General features: G+C 41.2%; 1 protein-coding gene across 5 annotated transcripts in view; it reads left to right on the forward strand.

The window, feature by feature from the left end:
- The window catches only part of LOC139760116 (terminal uridylyltransferase 7-like), a 303,262-nt gene that overhangs the window by 21,840 nt on the left and 266,402 nt on the right, over positions 1-15,020 (forward strand). For 3 of the 5 annotated variants that reach the window (XM_071682971.1, XM_071683010.1, XM_071682982.1), the window contains exon 2: positions 10,120-10,257. The exons of the other annotated variants lie outside the window; for them this stretch is intronic. The gene's annotated coding sequence lies outside the window, so the exon portion shown is untranslated. The remainder of the gene's footprint in view (positions 1-10,119; positions 10,258-15,020) is intronic. 5 annotated transcript variants of the gene reach the window in all.

Below are 15,020 nucleotides of genomic sequence, written 5' to 3' on the forward strand. Positions count from 1 at the left end.
CTGGAAATCCTCCCCTCTCGTTTTTTTTTTTTTTTTTTTTAATTTTCCAAAAGAAGGAACAGAGAAGGGGGCCAGGTGAGGATATTCCCTCTAAGGCCCAGTCTTCTGTTCTTAACGCTACCTCGCTAATGCGGGAAATGGCGAATAGTATGAAAAGAAAAAAAAAGATGACTCATATATGTATGAGAAATACTTAGAAAAGCAAATGGATTTGTATGTAGCATTTATGGATCTGGAGAAGGCATATGATAGAGTTGATAGAGATGCTCTGTGGAAGGTATTAAGAATATATGGTGTGGGAGGCAAGTTGTTAGAAGCATTGAAAAGTTTTTATCGAGGATGTAAGGCATGTGTACGTGTAGGAAGAGAGGAAAGTGATTGGTTCTCAGTGAATGTAGGTTTGCGGCAGGGGTGTGTGATGTCTCCATGGTTGTTTAATTTGTTTATGGATGGGGTGGTTAGGGAGGTGAATGCAAGAGTTTTGGAAAGAGGGGCAAGTATGAAGTCTGTTGGGGATGAGAGAGCTTGGGAAGTGAGTCAGTTGTTGTTCGCTGATGATACAGCGCTGGTGGCGGATTCATGTGAGAAACTGCAGAAGCTGGTGACTGAGTTTGGTAAAGTGTGTGAAAGAAGAAAGTTAAGAGTAAATGTGAATAAGAGCAAGGTTATTAGGTACAGTAGGGTTGAGGGTCAAGTCAATTGGGAGGTGAGTTTGAATGGAGAAAAACTGTAGGAAGTGAAGTGTTTTAGATATCTGGGAGTGGATCTGGCAGCGGATGGAACCATGGAAGCGGAAGTGGATCATAGGGTGGGGGAGGGGGCGAAAATTCTGGGAGCCTTGAAGAATGTGTGGAAGTCGAGAACATTATCTCGGAAAGCAAAAATGGGTATGTTTGAAGGAATAGTGGTTCCAACAATGTTGTATGGTTGCGAGGCGTGGGCTATGGATAGAGTTGTGCGCAGGAGGATGGATGTGCTGGAAATGAGATGTTTGAGGACAATGTGTGGTTTGAGGTGGTTTGATCGAGTAAGTAACGTAAGGGTAAGAAAGATGTGTGGAAATAAAAAGAGCGTGGTTGAGAGAGCAGAAGAGGGTGTTTTGAAATGGTTCGGGCACATGGAGAGAATGAGTGAGGAAAGATTGACCAAGAGGATATATGTGTCGGAGGTGGAGGGAACGAGGAGAAGAGGGAGACCAAATTGGAGGTGGAAAGATGGAGTGAAAAAGATTTTGTGTGATCGGGGCCTGAACATGCGGGAGGGTGAAAGGAGGGCAAGGAATAGAGTGAATTGGAGCGATGTGGTATACCGGGGTTGACGTGCTGTTAGTGGATTGAATCAAGGCATGTGAAGCGTCTGGGGTAAACCATGGAACGCTGTGTAGGTATGTATATTTGCGTGTGTGGACGTATGTATATACATGTGTATGGGGGTGGGTTGGGCCATTTCTTTTGTCTGTTTCCTTGCGCTGCCTCGCAAACGCGGGAGACAGCGACAAAGCAAAAAAAAGAAAAAAAATAATGACTCATGGTGAGGTGCCTGAGGTCTGGTGGAATGCTTGCATAGTGCCATTGTGGAAAGGCAAAGGGGATAAGAGTGAGTGCTCAAATTACAGAGATATAAGTTTGTTGTGTATTCCTGGGAAATTATATGGGAGGGTATTGATTGAGAGGGTGAAGGCATGTACAGAGTATCAGATTGAGGAAGAGCACTGTGATTTCAGAAGTGGTAGAGGATGTGTGGATCAGGTGTTTGCTTTGAAAAATGTATGTGAGAAATACTTAGAAAAGCAAATGGATTTGTATGTAGCATTTATGGATCTGGAGAAGGTATATGATAGAGTTGATAGAGATACTCTGTGGAAGTATTAAGAATAAAGGGTGTAAGGCATGTGCACGTGTAGGAAGAGAGGAAAGTGATTAGTTCTCAGTGAATGTTGGTTTGTGGTAGGGGTGCGTGATGTTTCCATGGTTGTTTAATTTGTTTGTGGATGGGGTTGTTAGGGAGGTGAATGCAAGAGTTTTGGAAAGAGGGGCAAGTATGCAGTCTGTTATGGATGAGAGAGCTTGGGAACTGAGTCAGTTGTTGTTCGCTGATGATACAGCGCTGGTGGCTGATTCGTGTGAGAAACTGCAGAAGCTGTTGACTGAGTTTGGTAAAGTGTGTGAAAGAAGAAAGCTGAGAGTAAATGTGAATAAGAGCAAGGTTATTAGGTACAGTGGGGTTGAGGGACAAAAGTATTGGGGGGTAAGTTTTATTGGAGAAAAACTGGAGGAAGTGAAGTGTTTTAGATATCTGGGAGTGGATTTGGCAGCAGGTGGAACCATGGAAGCGAAAGTGAATCATAGGGTGGAGGAGCGGTTGAAAGTTCTGGGAGTGTTAAAAAATATGTTGAAGTTGAGAACGTTATCTTGGAAAGCAAAAATGGGTATGTTTGAAGGAATAGTGGTTCCAACAATGTTATATGGTTGTTAGGCGTGGGTTATAGATAGAGTTGTGTGGAGGAGGGTGGATGTGCTGGAAATGAGATGTTTATGGACAATATGTGGTTTGAGGTGGTTTGATCGAGTAAGTAATGAAAGGGTAAGAGAGATGTGTTGTAATAAAAAGAGTGTGGTTGAGAGAGCAGAAGAGGGTGTTTTGAAATGGTTTGGTCACAAGGAGAGAATGAGATTGACCAAGAGGATATATGTGTCAGAGGTGGAGGGAACGAGAAGTGGAAGACCAAATTGGAGATGGAAAGATAGAGTTGAAAAGATTTTGAGTGATTGGGGCCTGAACATGCAGGAGGGTGAAAGGCATGCAAGGAATAGAGTGAATTGGAACGATGTGGTATACCGGGGTCAACATGCTGTCAGTGGATTGAACCAGGGCATGTGAAGCATCTGGGGTAAACCATGGAAAGTTTTGTGGGGCCTGGATGTGGAAAGGGAGCTGTGGTTTCTGGCATTATTACATGACAGCTAGAGACTGATTGTGAATGAATGTGGCCCTTGTTGTCTTTTCCTAGCACTACCTCGCACAAATGAGGGGGGAGGGGGATGTTATTCCATGTATGGCGAGGTGGCGATGGGAATAAATAAAGGCAGACTATGAATTATGCACATGTGTATATATGTATATGTCTGTGTGTGTATATATATATATATATATATATATACTCCTGAAACAGGAGTTGTGGGAGTATGTCATGGAATGTAAGAAAGTGAATTCTCGATTAATATGGGTAAAATTGAAAGTTGATGGAGAGAGGTGGGTGATTATTGGTGCATATGCACCTGGGCATGAGAAGAAGGATCATGAGAGGCAAGTGTTTTGGGAGCAGCTAAATGAGTGTGTTAGCGGTTTTGAGGCACGAGACCGGGTTATAGTGATGGGTGATTTGAATGCAAAGGTGAGTAATGTGGCAGTTGAGGGAATAATTGGTATGCATGGGGTGTTCAGTGTTGTAAATGGAAATGGTGAAGAGCTTGTAGATTTATGTGCTGAAAAAGGACTGATGATTGGGAATACCTGGTTTAAAAAGCGAGATATACATAAGTATACTTATGTAAGTAGGAGAGATGGCCAGAGAGCGTTATTGGATTACGTGTTAATGGACAGGCGTGCGAAAGAGAGACTTTTGGATGTCAATGTGCTGAGAGGTGCAACTGGAGGGATGTCTGATCATTATCTTGTGGAGGCTAAGGTGAAGATTAGTATGGGTTTTCAGAAAAGAAGAGTGAATGTTGGGGTGAAGAAGGTGGTGAGAGTAAGTGAGCTTGGGAAGGAGACCTGTGTGAAGAAGTATCAGGAGAGACTGTGTACAGAATGGAAAAAGGTGAGAACAATGGAAGTAAGGGGAGTGGGGGAGGAATGGGATGTATTTAGGGAATCAGTGATGGATTGCGCAAAAGATGCTTGTGGCATGAGAAGAGTGGGAGGTGGGCTGTTTAGAAAGGGTAGTGAGTGGTGGGATGAAGAAGTAAGAGTATTAGTGAAAGAGAAGAGAGAGGCATTTGGACGATTTTTGCAGGGAAAATATGCAATTGAGTGGGAGAAGTATAAAAGAAAGAGACAGGAGGTCAAGAGAAAGGTGCAAGAGGTGAAAAAAAGGGCAAATGAGAGTTGGGGTGAGAGACTATCAGTAAATTTTAGGGAGAATAAAAAGATGTTCTGGAAGGAGGTAAATAGGGTGCGTAAGACAAGGGAGCAAATGGGAACTTCAGTGAAGGGCGTAAATGGGGAGGTGATAACAAGTAGTGGTGATGTGAGAAGGAGATGGAATGAGTATTTTGAAGGTTTGTTGAATGTGTCTGATGACAGAGTGGCAGATATAGGGTGTTTGGGTCGAGGTGGTGTGCAAAGTGAGAGGGTTAGGGAAAATGATTTGGTAAACAGAGAAGAGGTAGTAAAAGCTTTGCGGAAGATGAAAGCCGGCAAGGCAGCAGGTTTGGATGGTATTGCAGTGAAATTTATTAAAAAAGGGGGTGACTGTATTGTTGACTGGTTGGTAAGGTTATTTAATGTATGTATGACTCATGGTGAGGTGCCTGAGGATTGGCGGAATGCGTGCATAGTGCCATTGTACAAAGGCAAAGGGGATAAGAGTGAGTGCTCAAATTACAGAGGTATAAGTTTGTTGAGTATTCCTGGTAAATTATATGGGAGGGTATTGATTGAGAGGGTGAAGGCATGTACAGAGCATCAGATTGGGGAAGAGCAGTGTGGTTTCAGAAGTGGTAGAGGATGTGTGGATCAGGTGTTTGCTTTGAAGAATGTATGTGAGAAATACTTAGAAAAGCAAATGGATTTGTATGTAGCATTTATGGATCTGGAGAAGGCATATGATAGAGTTGATAGAGATGCTCTGTGGAAGGTATTAAGAATATATGGTGTGGGAGGCAAGTTGTTAGAAGCAGTGAAAAGTTTTTATCGAGGATGTAAGGCATGTGTACGTGTAGGAAGAGAGGAAAGTGATTGGTTCTCAGTGAATGTAGGTTTGCGGCAGGGGTGTGTGATGTCTCCATGGTTGTTTAATTTGTTTATGGATGGGGTTGTTAGGGAGGTAAATGCAAGAGTTTTGGAAAGAGGGGCAAGTATGAAGTCTGTTGGGGATGAGAGAGCTTGGGAAGTGAGTCAGTTGTTGTTCGCTGATGATACAGCGCTGGTGGCTGATTCATGTGAGAAACTGCAGAAGCTGGTGACGGAGTTTGGTAAAGTGTGTGGAAGAAGAAAGTTAAGAGTAAATGTGAATAAGAGCAAGGTTATTAGGTACAGTAGGGTTGAGGGTCAAGTCAATTGGGAGGTGAGTTTGAATGGTGAAAAACTGGAGGAAGTGAAGTGTTTTAGATATCTGGGAGTGGATCTGTCAGCGGATGGAACCATGGAAGCGGAAGTGGATCATAGGGTGGGGGAGGGGGCGAAAATTTTGGGAGCCTTGAAAAATGTGTGGAAGTCGAGAACATTATCCCGGAAAGCAAAAATGGGTATGTTTGAAGGAATAGTAGTTCCAACAATGTTGTATGGTTGCGAGGCGTGGGCTATGGATAGAGTTGTGCGCAGGAGGATGGATGTGCTGGAAATGAGATGTTTGAGGACAATGTGTGGTGTGAGGTGGTTTGATCGAGTAAGTAACGTAAGGGTAAGAGAGATGTGTGGAAATAAAAAGAGCGTGGTTGAGAGAGCAGAAGAGGGTGTTTTGAAATGGTTTGGGCACATGGAGAGAATGAGTGAGGAAAGATTGACCAAGAGGATATATGTGTCGGAGGTGGAGGGAACGAGGAGAAGAGGGAGACCAAATTGGAGGTGGAAAGATGGAGTGAAAAGGATTTTGTGTGATCGGGGCCTGAACATGCAGGAGGGTGAAAGGAGGGCAAGGAATAGAGTGAATTGGAGCGATGTGGTATACAGGGGTTGACGTGCTGTCAGTGGATTGAATCAAGGCATGTGAAGCGTCCGGGGTAAACCATGGAAAGCTGTGTAGGTATGTATATTTGCGTGTGTGGACGTGTGTATGTACATGTGTATGGGGTGGGTTGGGCCATTTCTTTCGTCTGTTTCCTTGCGCTACCTCGCAAACGCGGGAGACAGCGACAAAGCAAAATAATAAATATATACGCCCCTACATGCACATATACATACATACACATCATACACATACACGTACCTATATTCACATGTACATGTTCATACTTGTTGCCTTCATCCATTCTCGTCGCTACCTTGCCACTCAGGAAATAGCTCCCCCCTCCCTACAGTGGGGTAGTAACATAAAAAGACAAAGAAAAAGGCCACATTCGCTCACTCAGTCTCTACCTGTCATGTGTAATGCACCGAAACCATAGCTCCCTTCATATCCAGACCCCACAGACCTTTTCATGGTTTACCCCAGATGCTTCAAATACACTGGTTCAGTCCATTGACAGCATGTTGACCCCAGTATACCACATCGTTCCATTTCACTATTCCTTGCACGCCTTTCACCCTCCTCTATGCTCAGGCCCCGATAGCTCAAAATCTTTTTCACTCCACTCTTCTACCTCCAATTTGGTCTCCCACTTCTCCTTGTTCCCTCCACCTCTGACACACCTCTCGTAATCTTTCTTCATTCCTTCTCTCCATGTGTCCAAACCATTTTAACATACTTTCTCCTCCGCTCTATTGACTACACTCTTTTTATTACTACACTTCTCTCTTACTCTTTCATTAATTACTCGATCAAATCACCTCACGCACATATTGTCCTCAAACATTTAATTTCCAACACATCTATCCTCCTTCATGCAACCTTATCTATAGACCATGCTTCACAACCATATAACATTGTTGCAACCACTATTCCTTCAAAAATACCCATTTTTACTTTCTGAGATAATGTTCTTGCCTTCCACACGTTCTTCAACGCTCCCAGAACCTTCGCCCCCTCCCCCACCCTGTGGCTCATTTTTACTTCCATGGTTCTATCTGCTGCTAAGTCCACTCCCAGATATCTAAAACACTTCACTTCCTCCAGTTTTTCTCCATTTAGACTTACCTCCTGATTAACATTTCTAGATCACAAAATATATCAGGCAACCAGCATGGCCTCTGCAACAAGGATCTTGTCTGGTAACTTTTCAGTGTTTTACATTGAAATTAGAGCTCAAAAGTACCCTCTGGTGCAGTATACCTTGACCTTCAGAAATCATTCATTAAAGTACTACACAAGGGATTTGCTATGTAAATCAGAATCACATGGAATGAGAAACAAACTGTGCATGGATTTGTGATTGGCACACCAACAGAATTCTAGCAACAAGTTATTTTAGATAGTGAAGCCTCAAATTGGCTTAAAATGACATGGAATATACTTTAGGGGTTATTCCATGGCCCTGTTCTTCTCATAACATGTTAATGATCTAGAATTGGGTCTCAGATGTAAGCTCTTCAAATTTGCAGGTGATAAAACTAGGATTTAGAGCTTTTGATAGACAGGACTGTGAAATAATTCCAAGAGACATTAAAAAACCGGGAGGATGGTCAGAAAAATGCCAGATGAAATTGAATGCAGATAATTGTAGAGTTATGCTATTCCTGTTCATGGATCGGGGACTGTGGTTTTGGTGTATTGCTCATGACAGCAGGAGAATGTTTATGAGTAAATGTGGCCTTTCTTTGTCTATTAATGGCATTACCTCACTAATGCAAAAAACAGCAATCAAGTGTGAAAAAACAACGACCAACTATTTAGAAACTAACCAAGGTAAATGAAGAAAAGGACCTTGGCGTTATCGTTAGGGACACTCAGAAGTGCACTAAATATTTTTTTTAACTAAGTGAATAGGAAACTGGATGGTAAGTTTCATGTCAAGGAACATCTTTAAATACTAGAAGCAATGCTGACCCTTTTTAATTGGTTTAGTGAGACTACACCTTGACTGTGTGTGTAGTCCAGTTTTGGTTCAGATATAACACAAAAGACAAAGAACTAGAACTAATACTAAGGCAGGCGATAGCATTGATTCTGTCCCTAAGGAACCTGGTGTATGAAGAAAGGCTTAGATATATTTTCTATTCAGAAAAATAGATTTCATGATAACCTTGTACAGATTTTCAAAATGTTTATAACTTCAACATCATTAATCTTGATAAACCATTTGAAGTACAAGAGATTACAGTTACCTGGACAATTGGAATGAAATTTTAAAGCTTAGATGTGTAATGCTGATGAGAAAAAATTTCTTTGCATACTGATATGTTGAATACTGGAATAAGATATGATCAAATGTATTAAATGCCAAGACTATAAAAACCTTTAAAACCTGGTTACACAAATTTTTCAGCAGTTCATGTATCTACTGACTGAGCTTGGGGAAAAAATATGTACCCATAAAGTCCTTCTTCTTAATTCAAACCCTTAGTTTATAGTGAAGTGCTGCAGAGGATGGGATAGTGCATTTAAGATTTTAAAGTAGGGTTACCCCCTCACTCTATCCAGTTAAATTCCATGCAGGCTTACTTCATCAGTACATGGTATTTCATTCATTCTTCTTTTCCTGCTGGCTGTTGTTGCCATAGTGGATAGGGAGAGCCTTCTTTGTGTTCCATCCTTACTTTATCTATTTAGTATAAAGTGAGACTTAGATTTAACTCCAAAATCATATAACTAAGACATTAGCCAGTGGCCTGTGTTGTACCTTTCCCATGTACTCTCAGCACCCTCTGTGCATTTCTTCTCTTACATCCTTCTCGCTCCTCTCCCATATGGTACTTCACGTTTTCCCCATTCTGCAGCTGCTACTATCTTACTGCTTTTGCTCCTTTACAACTACCACTGCATCACCACTAGTGCTGTGTTTTCCTCTCTTCCACTGTCTGTTGCTCTGCATGTCTCTTCACTCTTTTGCACCCAGCACTAAGCATAATGTCTCCTCTTCTTCCTCCTTCCTCTCCTTTGCTCTCCTCATCCACTCTAATTTTTCATTACTTCGTTCTTACCTTTTTTTGGGGTATTTTGATCCTTTCTCCTCTTATTTCCACTTCTTTCCTCTTACTTTCCTCCTTTCTTTAAGCATAATCTGTAGTCTAATTAAGCTTTCCTGCTTTTTTCTATTTCTCCTATGACTCATCTTTTCTATCCCATTATTTTCCCCTGTTTCCTCTTATTCTATGTCCTTTTAGTCTCCCGTATTGTTATGTACTCCTTCTTCATCCCCTTTACCTCTCTGTTGTCACTGTTTTTATCTCTCATTCTCCCTTCATCCCTCTCTCTCTCTTTGTTCTTTCCTCATCCCGTTCTCACTTTCTGTGCATCCCGCTGATCATTTGTTTCTGATACCCTTTTCTTTTAATATGCCTGTTCTTCTTCATCTTTCTCATCTTTTGACACTTTTCCTCCTATTCTGCCTCCTCAATATATTCCCCTCTTCCATAATTTGTTTTCCTCTTCCTCTTCTTCCATGGTATATTCTTGTGTTTCTTGACATTTCATGATACATTCACCTCTCCCTCCTCTTCCAAATGCATTCCCATCTTTCATACTCTTTCTTGGTATATTCCTCACTCCCTCCATTTCCATGTTTCATTCCCCTCATCCTCCAGCACCACTTTCCCTTCTTTTGCCTTTTCCTTCTATGCCTCTTCCCCTTCAACAACCTCCTCCTTAACTTTTCCTTTCTCTGCTGTTTGCTTCCACTCATATTCCTCCTCCTGCTACTACTGCTTCTGTTCTTTTTTTGTATTGACTATAGAGATTCATATTGTTTCATTTCTTCCTCTTTTTAATTTCATAGCCGGTGAGTGTTTGACCCAAGTCTGATATCACATTTCTATATGCACCTGTGGTTTTCAGTGAGTTGACCTATTTCTAATTAATCACAGTTTTTTGTAGTTATACTTCGTGGATTCTTCCTTCTCAGTGTTTGTTACTTGCTAAGTCAGTGGAGCTTGCTCTTACATTATTTTCTGACAGGTGGTGCCACTAGCAAATTCCGTTTTTAACAGTAGTTCTTCATAGGTTTGTCCCCTCAACTTCATACATGTTGAATACCTTGGGCTTGGCCAGAACAAAGTATTTGTTATCTGGGGACATTCATACACATGTCGTTTCTGACTGGTGGTACCACCTGCACATTCAGTGTCATCACTAACTCTCCACAGGCCCTGTCTCCTTCACACTTGGTGGATGCTCGCAGCTTGGCAACAGCTACTTCGCTGTTGCACTGGGGCATGGTTGCACCTGCAGTTTTCGACAGTTGGTGCCTCCTGCCAGTTTGGTGTTGTAATAACGCTCAGCAGGTTTGTCTGATTTGCTTCAAACTTGGTTAGCATATTGTGCTCAGCAAGAGCTGTATTGTTGTTCATTTGAATGATTCCCAACAAGCCTGTACATTTTTAAGTATTAACATCAGAAATATCCAAACATCTCTGACATTCAATGACCAGTGCATGAATTAGACAGCTGCAACATTACAATTGAAATGTTAGCTTCAGAGAAACTAGTTGTTTCCGTAATTTATCTGTATCATTATCCTGATTACTGTTTACATGATATGTGAAGGAATAGTAAAGATGATGGAAAGAGCCTTTACTTTACTGTGTTTACTATGTTAAAAATGAATTGTGTTAAATACAGTAACCAATGAGATTTTTTGAAATGCTTATTCTCTTGTTGATAGGAACTTACTTTCGCAATGTAAAGTTGATATTTGTGGAGTTCATCATCTTTATGTATTCCAGCATGCTTTACCCTGTAACCACAGTACCTTCACAAGTAACAGGTGAAACAGCAGTTCTCATTGGTCATATTTGGTCAGTTGTTAGGAGCTGCAAATTTTGCTTATACTTCATGGGTGCTTTTTTGTTATTTTCACAATGCACTGTTAACTATATCCTATCAGACTTCAATGGGCGATTATTATGCAAATGAGCATTTTTAGATAAGAGATCAGTAATATGCATATTAGATCAACCTTTTGTTTGTGGTTGAAGGTGCTCTGGGAAATATTAAGTTATTTCTGAGCTTCCTTTGATATAGCTATGAACATATTCAGTCTTGTTTTCTGTTGCAGTATTCTTAAAATAATGTGTATGGAAGCATATTATCAGGTCACACACAATCCTTGGTACTGAACAATAGGAAGAAACAGCCTTAAGATAAGCTAAAAATTGTTAGCTGTATATAGTCAAAGGCTACAAAAAATACACTTTCATGATTGATTCACGCCTATAAGAGGTGAGTTCTGTTAATGTGGCTCTTTACTGGTTCCAGAACTGTTGATGATTAATTATATTTAGAGTTGGATTCTTGTGTTGGGTGTTAGGATTTTGATATGTTACCTATGCTTCATAGCATTATTGATTTTAAGCCTCAGATGTTACCAGTAATTTTGATGCAGTTAGATTATCAAGCATTGGTGGAAGGTGGCAGGCAGCCACAGACCAGAGTAGTACTATCAAGTTAATGATGGGAGAGTGAATAGTTGATGATGATGGCAGTGCCATGAGTCAGCACTGCTGTGGATGTCATATTCCCTTCCTTGGCCTTAGTCTTTTTTTTCTTGTGGCTCATCACACTCCATATTGTCCTAAAACATTTCATTTCTGACACATCCACCTTCCCTCGCACAGTTGTATCTACAGCCCATGCCTTGCAACCATATAATATTGTTGGAACTACTGCTATTTCAAAAATACTCAATTTTGCCTCCTTCTTCATTGATCCCAGAACCTTTGGACCTTCTCCCACTCCATAACTCACTTGCACTTTCATGGTTCCATTCACTTCTCCAGTTTTTCTCTATTCAGAATTACATTGCAATTATCTTTTCCTTCAACCCTGCTTAACCTATTAACCTTGGTTTTATTCACATTTACTTTCAACTTTCTCCTTTCACATGCTTTTACAAAGTCAATCGTCAACTTCTGCAGTTTTGTGCTCGAATCAGCCACCAGTGCTTGTCTGCTACCAGTGCTTGTATCATCAGTGAACATCAACTGACTCACTTCCCAGGCCTTCTCATCCCTAACAGACTGCATACTCGCACCCTTCTCCAATACTCTTGCTTTAACCTCTTTCACACCCCATCCATAAACAAATTAAACACACAGTGACATCACACACCCCTGCTGCAGACTGACCTTCACTGAGACCAGTCACTGTCAACTCTTCCTGCTCGTACACATGCCTTACACCCTCGATAAAAAGTTTTCTTCTAACAGCTTACCTCCCACAACATATATTCATAAGACACTCCACAAAGCATCTCTATCAGGCCTTTCATATTCCTTCCTAAGATCCATAAATGCCTCATACAAATTCATCTATTTTTCTAAGTATTTTTCACATATTCTTCAAAGCAAACACCTGATCCACATATCCTGTACCACTTTTGAAGCCACACTGCTCCTCCCCAGTGTGATGCTCTGTACATACCTTCACTCTCTCAATGAATACCCTCCCATACAATTTTCCAGGTATACTTAAGAAATTTATGGCTCTGTAGTTTGAACACTCACCTTTATCCCCTTACCTTTATACATTGGCACTATACATACATTCCTCCAATCCTCAGGCACTTTACCATGATCCATGCATACATTGAATATCTTTACTAATCATTCAACAACAAAATCACCCCCTTTCCTTAATAGATGCAGCTGCAATACATCCACTCCCTCCGCCTTCAAGAGTATAATTTGATGAGTCTTGCATCAGATGAAATTTGACAAGTTTGCTGGAGTGGCTGGTATTGCAGTTGAATTTCATAAGAAAGGTGGTAACTACATTGTTGATTTGTTATGATTTTCATTGTATGCATGGATCATGGTGAGATGCCTAAGGATTAGTGTAATGCATGTATAGTGCCATTGTATCAAGTCAAGGAGGGGAAAGGTGATTGTTTGAACTACAGGGGTGTAGGTTTGTTGAGTGTACTTAGAAAGGTGTATGGGAGAGTGGTGACTGAGAGGGTGAAGACATGTACAGAGCATCAGACTTGTGAGAAACAGTCTGATTTTAAGCGTGGTACAGGATATGTAGATCACGTGTTTGCTTTAGAGAATTTGTATACGAAATACTTAGTGAAACATTGATTTGTATGTTGTGTTTATGGATCTGGAGAAAGCATTTTATGAAGTTAATAGAGATGCCTTGTGGAAGGTTTTATAAATATATATAATATGGGATGAAAGCTGCTAGGAGTGAGAAGTTTTCATCAAAATTGTTAGGTATGTGTGTGTGTGTGTGTAGGTAAAGAGGAGGTTGGGTGGTTCCAAGTGGGCCTGCAGTAAGGATGTATAATGCCAACATGGTCATTTGATTTGTTTATGGGTAGTGTAGTGAGGGAGGTAAATGCAAGGGTCTTGGAGAGGGTCATGTGTGCAGTCTGGAGAGGGTGTGGGGGGCCTGGGAAGTGAGTCAATTTTTGTTTGCTTACGACACAGCGCTGGTGGCAGATTAGAGTGAGAAACTGCAGAAATTGGTGGATGAGTATGGAAAAGTGTGTGAAAGGAGGTTGAGAGTAAATATGAACAAAATCAAGATTGTTTGGTCTAGCAGGACAGAGGGACAGGTTAGTTGAGGTGTGCATTTATATGGAGAACATCTGGAGGAAGTGAATTGTTTCAGATACCTGGGAGTGGACATGGTGACTAATGGAACCATAGAAGTGGAAGTGATTCACAGGATGTGGTTAGGGGGTGAAGGTTATAGAAGAATTGAGAAATGTGTGGAGATTAGAGATTATAATGTGGGAGGGCAAAAATGGGTATGTTTAAAGATGTATTAAGCCCAGCAATGTTTTTTTGGATGTGAGGTATGGGCTGTAAATGAGAATGTTGGATGTACTGGAGATGAAATGTTTGATGCCAATATGTGGTGGGATGTGATTTGCTTGAGTAATTATTGAAAAGGTAAGAGACATTGGTAATAGAATGAGTATAGTTGAGAGAAATAGAGGTTGAGCTGAAAAGTTTTGGATGTATGGTGGATATGCATCAGAAGTGGAGGGGACAAGTGGGAGGAGACCAACTTGGAGATGGAAGGATGAAATGAAAAAGATTTTAAGTGATTGGAGGCTGTACATGTAGGGAGGTGATAGGTGTACACGGGATATAATGAATTGGAGTGATGTGCTGTACAGGTTGAGATGTGCTGTCAGTGGACTGAACCAGAGCATGTGAAACAGCTAGGGTAAATCACAGGAAGGTTTGTGGGGCCTAGTTGTGGATTGGGGGCTGTAGTTCTGGCGCATTGTACATGACAGCAGCAGAATGGATGTGAGCAAACGAGGCTTATTTTTGTCTGCTACTGACACTAATTTACTTATACAAGAAATGTCAAATAAGTGTGAGAGAAATGTATGAAAAATTTAGATATTTTTTGTGCTTGTTTGCTGTTTCCTTCATTAGTGTTGTAGAACTATCATTCACTTGCATCCACTCTCTAGTTGTCTAGTATAATGAACTGAAACCAGAGTCCTCCATCCAGTCAGGTTCCACAGACCTTTCTTTGGTTTCTCCTGACCACTTCATATACCCCAGTTCAGCCTATTGACATGTTTCCCCCTATATACCACATAATTCTAATTGGGTATATGCCTTTTGGTCTTTACACCCTCCTGTATGTTCGGGCCTCAAACTATCAAAGCCTCTTCCACTCCATCTCTTCACCTACTCTTTGGTTTCCCCTTTTCCCTTGTCCCTCCTATTTTGACATGTATACCCTCTTAGTCAGCCTTCTTGTTCATCCTCTAGATTATATTTTTTTTATTATACTTTGTCGCTGTCTCCTGCGTTTGCGAGGTAGCGCAAGGAAACAGACGAAAGAAATGGCCCAACCCCCCCCCATACACATGTATATACATACGTCCACACACGCAAATATACATACCTACACAGCTTTCCATGGTTTACCCCAGACGCTTCACATGCCTTGATTCAATCCACTGACAGCACGTCAACCCCGGTATACCACCACTCCAATTCACTCTATTCCTTGCCCTCCTTTCACCCTCTAGATATATCCAGATTTTTTTTGTACACTCCTTCAGCTCTCTTAC

Source organism: Panulirus ornatus, chromosome 3 (genome assembly GCF_036320965.1).
Source record: "Panulirus ornatus isolate Po-2019 chromosome 3, ASM3632096v1, whole genome shotgun sequence".
Lineage (NCBI taxonomy): Eukaryota > Metazoa > Arthropoda > Malacostraca > Decapoda > Palinuridae > Panulirus > Panulirus ornatus.